The following is a 10802-nucleotide window of genomic DNA, read 5'->3' on the forward strand; positions in this document are numbered from 1 at the left end:
AAGGTAGTAGCGATTAGGAACTGGAAAAGAATGGGTATTGAGAAGCAAGAGTTCTAATGATTAGAAGCTATGATGAGAGTCTGTGTAATAGACTTGAAAGAATTTGGAATGATCACTTAATTCGGATTGAGTTATCTTACGACAATAGATCATATGTCATTATCGAGATGTCGCCTTATGAGATCCTTGAAGGAAGACAATGTCGATCTCCCTTATGTTAGGATGAAGTTGTAGAGCGCAAGATGCTTGGACCAGCAGTGGTCTAAAGGACCAAGGATATGATAGATCTAATCAGAGGACGGCTGGTAGTAACCCAAGATGGACATAAGAGGTATGCTGATTTGACTCAAAAAGGAGAAAGAGTATGAAATAGGGGGCCTAGTAATGTTATAGGTATCCCCTTGGAAACCCTTGAAAAGGATTGATGAGGTTCGGAAAGAAAGGAAAGCTAAGTCTACAATTTGTTGGACCCTTGGATATATTAAGACGTTTGGGAAGTTACCATATGAGCTAGCCCTACCCCCGAACCTGTAGCAAGTTCATAACGTGTTCCACGTATCAATGTTAAGGAAGTGTAATTCGGATGCCAGACAAATAGGGGCATATGAGCGCATAGACATGCAACCAGACGTAACCTATATGGAGCAACCAGGAAGGGTATAGAGTAAAAGGGAACGAGTGCTTAGGAGAAGGGTTATAAAACTAGTAAGAGTTTGATGGTAGAACCACAATGTGGGAAAATTTACTCGAGAGTTAGAAACTGCAATGCTAAGAGAGTATCCCTATTCATTTTCTATCTGATTCCGGGACGAAATCCTTTTAAGGAGGGGAGACTGTAATAATCCCAATTTTTGGGAAATTTTTGAAACCCTTATGAATAGTGTTTTTGCTGAATGAGAAAACTTTTCATGCCACACTATGTAGGGGTTCTGATATGGATATTCTGAGATTTTATTAGTACTTTATATGGGATATAAGTGTATGTAAACATCGTCAGAATCCAAATCCGAACACTTTGATTTTTCCCGGAAATCCAATAGATACGGAAAGAATTGAGTATAAGGTAACAGGATAAAAAGGATTTAAATTAAAGGATTATAAGAGAGGATCATAAAAGGAATACAATATATTGAGAAAGGTTAAGGGAACCTAAGTAATAAGATCCCGGGTATGATCCCTCAAACGATAAACGAAAACGAAAGTTAAGCGAACCGTATAACAGATCAGCGGTCATTAGGCAAACGATTAGGAAGTTAATCAAGGGGATTAGTGGGGATGATGTCGTCCAACCAATAGAAAGAGGACAAGGAGGGGAGGATGAAATCATGAGGATGACACAAGCATGACATGGGAAGGAAGGAGGTGTGGTTGAATGAGAACCACACAAAATCAAGGGCAACTAGGTAATTTACTAAAACAAACACAAAAATCAAACCAACCAAGCCAAGCAAATCATTTTTCATCAAAATCAAAAAGAAACCAAGGCATTGTTCTTCATGCTCTCGGCCAAAACAGAACCAGAACACTAAAACTGCTGTATCTCCTTCATTTCTCACTCAAATATTGTGTTCTATAGCTCATTGGAAAGGTATTGAGATGGCCTACAACTCTTGTTCACAAGTCTTGTCCAAATAATCATGGTAAGACCCTCATTTTTACAGTTCTTTAAATCGGACTTTTAGAAACTTCAAAGCCTAACTTTGTGTTCTTGATTTCTTTGGAAAGATCAAGCTTGTAGGAGGCTCCCTAAGGCTTCCTAGAAACTTAACACCTCCCAAGGAAGGTATAAACTTCAAACCCTAGCCTTTAATTTATTTGTTAGTAAGTTTAATGGTTGTGTTGTGAAATGAGAAGCATGGATTGTGATTATTAGTAGTTTGGTTTGATTTGGAAGTGTTTTGGTAATTGAAGCTTGATTATAGTTCATAGGTCTTGATTGTGGTTGTTTGAGTTGAAAACCTTGGAGATTATGGACTGATGTGGTATGGTTTAGGTGAAGTTTTGTTGTATTGATGGTTATGAGTTGGTTGGTGGTTAATTGGAGTAGTTTAAACATTGATAATCGCGTAAACATAGCCGTCGTAACGTCCGATTTTCTTTAGACTGTTTTTGTGCATAACATTAGGACCCGAGAACCCCCTGCTAGATTATGACCACTGCCATGTTTAGATAGCTCATGTTACGAGCTTCGTTTTGATATGTAGTTCGTTCGATTCCGATGCACGGTTTAGGAGAAACGACCGTTTCAAGTAACGGCGTTTCGCGAACGAAACTTTTCCCCTCGCCTTACTTTGAAACATAGGTTAAGGACCAAAAAGGGTTAATTAATGTATGAAACATTTATGGTAAGTGTGTTAGGCAGTTGGTAAGACACTCGCGAAGGAATCGCTTTAAAACTCGTAAAGGTTAAATTATTAAAAATGGTGGAGCCGAGGGTACCCGAGTGACTTAAGCGAATCAGTGAGCGCAAAACAAGCGTTAGAATCTAAGTTAGTTAAAGTATAGATTTACAAGTGATTTTGGTTTAATTCCAACTTACTTGTTGTTTATAGGTTACCAGACTCGTTCCGAGCCTTTTATCACCCCAAGTCGCTCAGACAAGTTTTCTACCCGTTATACTGTTGTTGTGATGTAAGTATATGTATATGCATTATCTTGTGATATTGCATGATTGTTATTAGCAAATTTTGCGATATATTGGAGCATGCTAATATGGTATATATGCATGTCTGTTTCGTAATCTGGTTATCTATCTGTTGATTTCAATGCTTATAGTTGCATAATACCTATGCTAGAAATAAGCAAGTAGTTGTGTATACCCTTAGTATAGGGGATAAAAGGTGAACATATTTCTAAACCGGGAGTCGATGTTCCTGAGTATATTATATATATATATTTATTTATATATATATATATGGATATAGTTTTTAAAACTATGGATCGAATAAGGTTTATTCGATACCTTTATTTTATTATTTGAATATTATTTGAATATTCATTCGAGGGCTTATGACTCAGTTTATTTTATTATTTGAATATTATTTGAATATTCATTCGAGGGCTTATGACTCAGTTTATTTTATTATTTGAATATTATTTGAATATTCATTCGAGGGCTTATGACTCAGTTTATATTATTATTGAATATTACTTGGATATTCATTTGAGGATGTATGACTCCTTTATTTTATTTAATGAATATTATTTATAATATTCATTCGAGGTATTATGACTCCGCTTATTACTGAAATATATTCTTTATTTCATTAGAGAATAAAGTGTTAATAATCAAACTTATTTTCGATTATTCAAATAAAGATAATACTTTCATATAAGTATATCTTTGGTTATTTAATGTTTATTTCAAGTATAAGTTTTAATACTTCTACTTTAATTATTTTTATAAAGATAATTCTTTATGAGAATATTATTTAAATAATAATATTCAGATATTTTCTAATATATCGGGACTGATTTATTTCATTAAATCAGTTTTACTCCAAACACTCTTTAAAGTGTTTTCAAGTCTTCAAAATGATTTTTAAAAGTTAGAGCGGATCCCAAAACTCATTTTTATATTTAAGATCTTCCTTTTAAGGGGATTTAAATACTCGCTCAAAACCTGAGGGATCCGGCTCTATGGTGTATTTTATATTCGCAACAAGGTTGCTGTTTTGATAAATGAATTGATTACTTGCCCAATGTTCGGGAAGTAAGCCCATCTAATTGAGTCGGCATAAGCGACAGGCCGGGGTACGGTCTATCAAAGTGTAAGTGGCTGGGTGGCAGTCCATCAACGCGTAAGAGGCCGGGTGGCGGTCCAGCACAAGGTCCTTATGTGGCCAGGGTGATGACCGGTGGGGGATTCATCCATCTACTAGTAGAAAAGGTTATTTATTGGTATCTTTGCCTGATCAGCAAGATATCTGGTTTATGCCAAAATTCTTTTCCTTCCAAATTCATTGGATATTGCAACTCTGTTCATACTTTACATGACAGAGGTTTTCAGGAAATGTATGGGAGATATATATGAATATATTTATATATCAGGTCTTAATGAAGTATCTCGTAACTTCATTATTTATAATGATATTCAAAGATTGAATCTATTCAAATCTTGTCTTGTAGTCTCATCTATGTGATGAAGCTTTGAAACTGATTATAACTTGAACGGGGGTAGTTCAAGTAGTATTTGGGAAAGATATAAGTATTTTGGGGTATCTTGTAACTTCATCTTTTAAACTTATATCTAATTAATAATTGTCTTATGAATGACAAAGATTTTCAGAAAAACGTTGAGACAAGGTTAGATATATGAGATCACCTTGCAACGATATTTTTTTATACAGTTATACACTGGGACTTTGTGTATATTATGCATGGAAGAGGACTTCCAATATTTTGAAAAGTATATATGTATATATACTGAATATTTTGCGACTTCATCGCATTAAGATATCAAACTTGGTTCATTTCTTTTGACCAAGACTTTCATGAGTATTATGAGTAGGCTCATATACTATTAATCATTATACATATTATTTTGGTGGGCTTGCTGCTCACCCTTGCTTTCTTCTTTCATCACACAACAACAGATAGAAAAGATGAACAGAACCAAGCTCCCGATTCACAAGCGATTAGGAGATGTTCCGCAGTTTTCTAGAAGCATTGATGCCGCCGTAGCTGAGGTAGGAACTACCAATAGGCTAGGCTTTCAACTTTTGATGGACCAGATTTATTTATATTTATGAATTGTAATAATGGCAAAGAAATGTAAATTTATTCAGAAAACCTTTTAAGGTGTATTGGCAGATAATTGTGGAATAAAATGACTTGTGGTTATTTTTAAGATTGGGTGTTATTAAGGGAAATGGAACTCGTGACGACCCGGATCCCCGACCCCGGATCTGGGGGTGTTACATTTCGTCTACTTCATATTGATCTCTTTGGTCCAGTAAATATTATGTCAATTTCCAAGAAGAGGTATGCACTCATAATTGTTGATGAATATACAAGATATACATGGGTGTATTTTCTCCACACCAAGGATGAATCTTCATCCATTCTTTTTGATCATGTAAGAGAGCTGGAAAAAGGATTAACATACAAAGTGAAGATCATCAGAAGTGATAATGGAACTGAATTCAAGAATAGTTATGTGGAAGAGTTTTGCAAACTCAAGGGGATAAAACAAGAATTTTATGCTCCTGGAACTCCACAAAAAATGGATTTGTTGAAAGAAATAATAGAACTCTCATAGAAGCTGCAAGAACCATGCTAGAGGAAGCAAGATTGCCTACCTACTTCTGGGCTGAGGCTCTGCAAACTGCTTGCTTTACACAAAATGCAACATTGATCAACATGCATGGAAAAACACCATTTAAGATGGTGAAGGGAAAGAAGCCAAATTTGAAGTACTTTCACATTTTTGGTTGTAAATGTTTTGTTCTCAAAACTCATCCGGAACAACTTACCAAATTTGATCTAAAAGCTAATGAAGGCATTTTTGTGGGATATCCAATATCTACAAAAGCCTTCAGAGTACAACCTGAGGACAAGGATAGTCATGGAATCTATACATGTATCTTTTGATGACAAGAAGATTACAAGTCTAGAAGATGTAGATGACCGTGATAAGTTGAGATTCGAAAATGAAGTACCATATGCTGAACTGTTAAATCCTGATCCTGATACAGTAAATCCTGATATCACTCAAAGCTCTAATAATTCATATTATAGTGGAAATTCTTCAAACACTGAAGCATATGTTGAGGGGGAGCAACATGATTCAAAACCAGACTCTTCTAAGTGATTCAACTCAAGAAACATCAGTAGATAAGCCATTAGACTCTCATTCCTCAAATTCTAATAAGCCAAATACTAATAACAATGGGAAGACTGATTCAGGGGGAGCATCAGGACATGATAGTGGTACTAGTCAAAGAAATAACAGAGAGTTCATGGATCAAGGGGGAGAGTCTTCTTCAAGGATTCAACTCTCATCTATAAGAAAATGGTCTAAGTCACACACACCTGACTTAATCATTGGAAATCCTAATAATGGTATAAAAAACAGAAAAGCCACTCAAAATGAATGTCTCTACCAATCTTTTCTGTCTCAAACTGAACCCAAGAAGGTGGAAGAAGCTCTTCAAGATCCTGACTGTGTTACAACAATACAAGGGGAGCTTAATGAATTCGAAAGGAACAAAGTCTGGACTGTTGTGCCAAGACCAAAGAACAGATCAGTTGTTGGCACAAAGTGGGTGTTCAAAAAAAAACTGATAGTGAGGGCATTATTATAAGAAATAAAGCAAGACTGGTTGCAAAGGGCTATTCACAGCAAGAAGGCATTGATTATGATGAGACTTTTTCTCCAGTTGCAAGGCTTGAGGCGATAATAATTTTTCTATCATATGCTGCTCACAAGATTTTAAAGTGTTCCAAATGGATGTAAAGAGTGCATTTCTAAATAGAGAACTCAAAGAGGAAGTTTATGTTGAACAACCTTCAGGGTTCATTGATCCAAAGTATCCAGATCATGTCAACTTACTGGATAAAGAACTCTATGGACTAAAGTAAGCTCCAAGGGCCTGGTATGAAACACTTGCTCTATTTCTGTTAGAAAGTGGTTTCACAAGAGGTCCAATTGACAAAACTCTCTTTTATTAATACCATGGTATGAACTTGTTATTATTACAGATATATGTTGATGATATCATCTTTGGATCTACTAATGATAAACTTTATGAGAAATTTGCAAAGCTAATGTAGTCTAGATATCCAATGAGTATGATGGGAGAATTTAATTATTTTCTGGGGTTACAAGTAAAACAAACTGATGAAGGGATCTTCATAAATCAATCCAAATACACCAGGAATTTTCTCAAAAGATTTGGAATGCAAGACAGCTCAAATGCATCAACTCTCATGACCACTGCAACCGAGTTAGATTTAGATACTGGTTCTTTTGTATATATAACTAACTACAGAGGTATGATTGGCTCACTCCTATATTTGACTGCTAGTAGACGTGATATCATGTATGCTACCTGTCTCTGAGAAAGGTTGCAAGCTAATCCAAGGGAACCTCATCTATTAGGTGTGAAAAGAATTTTAAAATATCTCAAAGACACCATATCTCTGGGATTATGGTATTCTAGAGATTCAGATTTTAAGCTAACTAGATATTTAGATGCTGATTTTGCAGAATACAAAATAAACAGGAAAAGCATTTTTGGAAGTTGCCAATTTCTTGGTGGAATATTGGTTTCTTGATATAGCAAGAAACAAAAATCGATTTCTACATCAACTGCAGAAGCTGAATATATTGTTGCAGGAAGTTGTTGTCCTCAAATTTTATGGATGAAGAATCAGTTACTGGATTATGGGTTAGACTATTCATCCATTCCTATATATTGTGATAATCAAAGTGCGATTGCAATGACAGGAAATCCAGTGCAACATTCAATGACTAAACACATCAGCATTAGGTACTATTTCATAAGGGAAGATGTGGAAGAAGGTACAGTGGAATTGGTCTTTGTTCCAACAGATCAGCAATTAGCAGATATATTCACCAAGCCTCTCTGTGAAGCTACTTTCACAAGATTGGTTAATGAAGTGGGAATGATATCAGGACATTTCTCAAACTATGATAATTAAGAAATAACTACTGATAGTTAGAGTATGGTATCTTATCATTATGTATCAATACTTGCTAGTTACTGATAATTGTGTTAAATTCTAATGCCATGCAAGCATGCAATTAATTTCATTTAGTATATGCATGTTAAACTCTGATTATGTGTATAAGATCTGATATTGGTCGAACTTGTTTTGACTGATAAATCCTGACAGTAGTAGTTAAATTCTGATATTGGTCAAACTAGTGTTGACTGATAAATCCTGATAGTCGTGATTAATTACTGATAATGGTCAAAACTTTGATTGACTATTATATTTTATTGATTATTTTGAATTTATTCAAAATAAATTGTTATTCAGTGTTTTTAGTTAACAGTGAGTTGGTGAAATATTTTTTAATTACTTAGATGGGTTAGCTATTGCTGTAAATAACTATCAAACACTTGAGTACTTACATTGGGAATAAGAATCTGAAGAGAGAGATTACTTTTTATTTACCAAGATACGCGTAAGAGTGTATGCATGATGTGTTTAATTATTACATGGTTAATCAAAGAGACTTTTTAGTTTCTCTCTCCTCTGCTATAAATACAACCCTCCACTTCCAAAATAACTCATTGCTTTCTCATACACAACTCTTAATCTTCTCAAATGTTTTGTCCAAAACTCCAAACATTCATCAAAACAAATGGCTCAACCCTAATTCTACAAATGAAACGGTGGATGCTATCTACCAATCTTCAATCCGAGTGATGAGAAGATGTACTTCGATCTATACGGACTACTGGTCGTATCAGTGGTGAAATTTATCATCCAACTGCTGTTCCACACTCAGTCTATGATCATCTCTCTTGGGATGATCAGTTAGAACTGCATTTCTTCAACAACGAAGTTCTTCTTGAGGAAGAATGACGTGCTGAGTTGGCTAAACAGTTTTATCAGGAAGCTCTGGAGCTGCAAGAGAATATCATTTCCCTTGCAGGCTCTATGTCTAGGATCTATCATCGCCGGGCGATGAGGGCGGAGCAGGCTGCAAAGAGGCAGAAGAAGAATGAGTAGTTAAGATTAAGTTAGGTTTTTATTTTTAAAATTATAAAATCTTGTACTCATCTTCTTAATATTAATGAAATATCTTTTGCCTTTTTTTATTTCTTAGTTGAATGAATGTTTATTATTTTGTTTGTGCTTAACTTATTATGACTGTTCATATTCAAATTAGTACTGCATTTTTAATTACAACAAATATTCAATAGTGCATGTGTACCACTAATCTCTATTGGACTTACATATGTTCCCTATAGTACAGTTTGAGCACAACTCTACAGGAATCAACTAATATCACAGAAGAAATTGATTAAAGGTTTAGTTTTGATCTTATGAGAATTATGATCTTTGAGTGTTTTTGTCTATCAAAATGTCTAAACATATCTATGTTTCAAAAGTCTTATATTAGGGAATATGACATATTCTTTGAAACTTTCTTTTTCTCTCAAAGGAAGTTGTCAACACTCAATCTCAAATCACACATCTTCGATCTCAAATTTCTTCTTAACAGTGAAACACTTGAATCCATTTCTCAAATGTTTCCAAAATCAAGTGACATGGTTCTTGAAACTATGCTCACCACTCAGAAACAACATTAAGTTGGTAAGATACTACTTGCTGAGGTAGATCTTTATGACACCAATAGAAACACAGGGGTTTCATCAGTTTTTACCGAAGACCCTGTGATAGCTTTCAATAACACATTCAAGTGTCAGTTCTTTGTAAGAAGAACAAGGTTTGAGACTATGGTACATGACGGTAACCTGGTCAAATCATCTCCAATTCAAATGGAGGTTCCCATAATTGGTGAAACAACTGTCATAACCACAGTTTTGACTGTAAGTTCAATTGTGATTTTAGATTCACAAGGTATAAATACTATTTTTACTTTAAATCAACATTTATTCTAAATACTTATCTGGTATTTTCAGTATTTATTATGCATGTTATAAATCTTGTTGGTATGATTATTTATAGACCTTATTTAAGGACTACCTCTAGTTGTATGACCACAGGCCACCCTTCTTTAGCCGCCTCTTATTTCTGTAGGATAAATTATCTGAGCTTTTCTGTGAGTTGTGTGAAAAGATTTAGAGAAAAACAGAATTAAAGAGAGGCAGGATCCATCCTGGAAAAAGGATAGGTAGATAAGAGACATGATTTAGTAATCCTTGTGTGGAAACTCTGACTATTAAAAGTCATGAACTATGTGGTGTGAGGAATAGTGAGACTACTTTAAAAGAATATAGAGATTAAGTGATAATTGTTATATTTTGCAGGTGTACGAGTACATAAAAAATACTGTTGAACAACATTCTGGTGACACTTTGATAAACTCGGATGTACCAAGTGCTGATAATCTCCCTGCAGGTCTAAGTACTGATACTTTCCTGCAGTCCATTCAATATACTATTCCACCACATGTAGCAATCCCTGTTTTTGCTGAAAAACAGTCCATTCACTCTACTACTCCACCACCTGAAGTAATCCTTATTGTTGCTGAAGATGTAGTAACACAACAGTCCATTCATTAAGTTTCATCCATTATTAAGTCACCACAGCACTCTATAAAAATTGAGGTTCTGGAAGTAAATTCAGAAGCTCTCGTTCATTTATCTACAATTCTTGAAGATGTTGAGTTAACTGCTGATGATATGGAAGCTTCTGAAGCTACTGGATCACATACTACACCAATTTCTGATTCCATCTTACATGTTCAAGCTGGTGATGAAGTTTAGCAGATAGTTCAAGATCCAGTTACAAAAGAACCTAATGATGGTGAAGAAGCTGATATTTCAAATGCTCTTATAGATCCTAAGGATGATCTTTTCTTCCCTGAAGATATGCCTACTCATTTGAGGCAACAGGAGCTGAAGGAGTTGGATGCTAAGAAGAAGCAGGATTATTTTGATGCAATATGAAATGCTAATGGAAAGATGACACATATCCTATTTCCATAAAAAATGATGTTGAACATCTGGAAACAGCTAAACAGAGAATTCAAATCCTGATATGCCGACTCATTTGAAAGCATTTACTCTAGTTGTCAGATCCTTACATACAGCTCAAGAAGCAACTACTTCTTAAATCAATCAGATCAAAGAATCAAT

The sequence above is a fragment of the Apium graveolens genome, chromosome 9 (assembly GCF_009905375.1).
Source record: "Apium graveolens cultivar Ventura chromosome 9, ASM990537v1, whole genome shotgun sequence".
In the NCBI taxonomy this organism is placed as follows: domain Eukaryota; kingdom Viridiplantae; phylum Streptophyta; class Magnoliopsida; order Apiales; family Apiaceae; genus Apium; species Apium graveolens.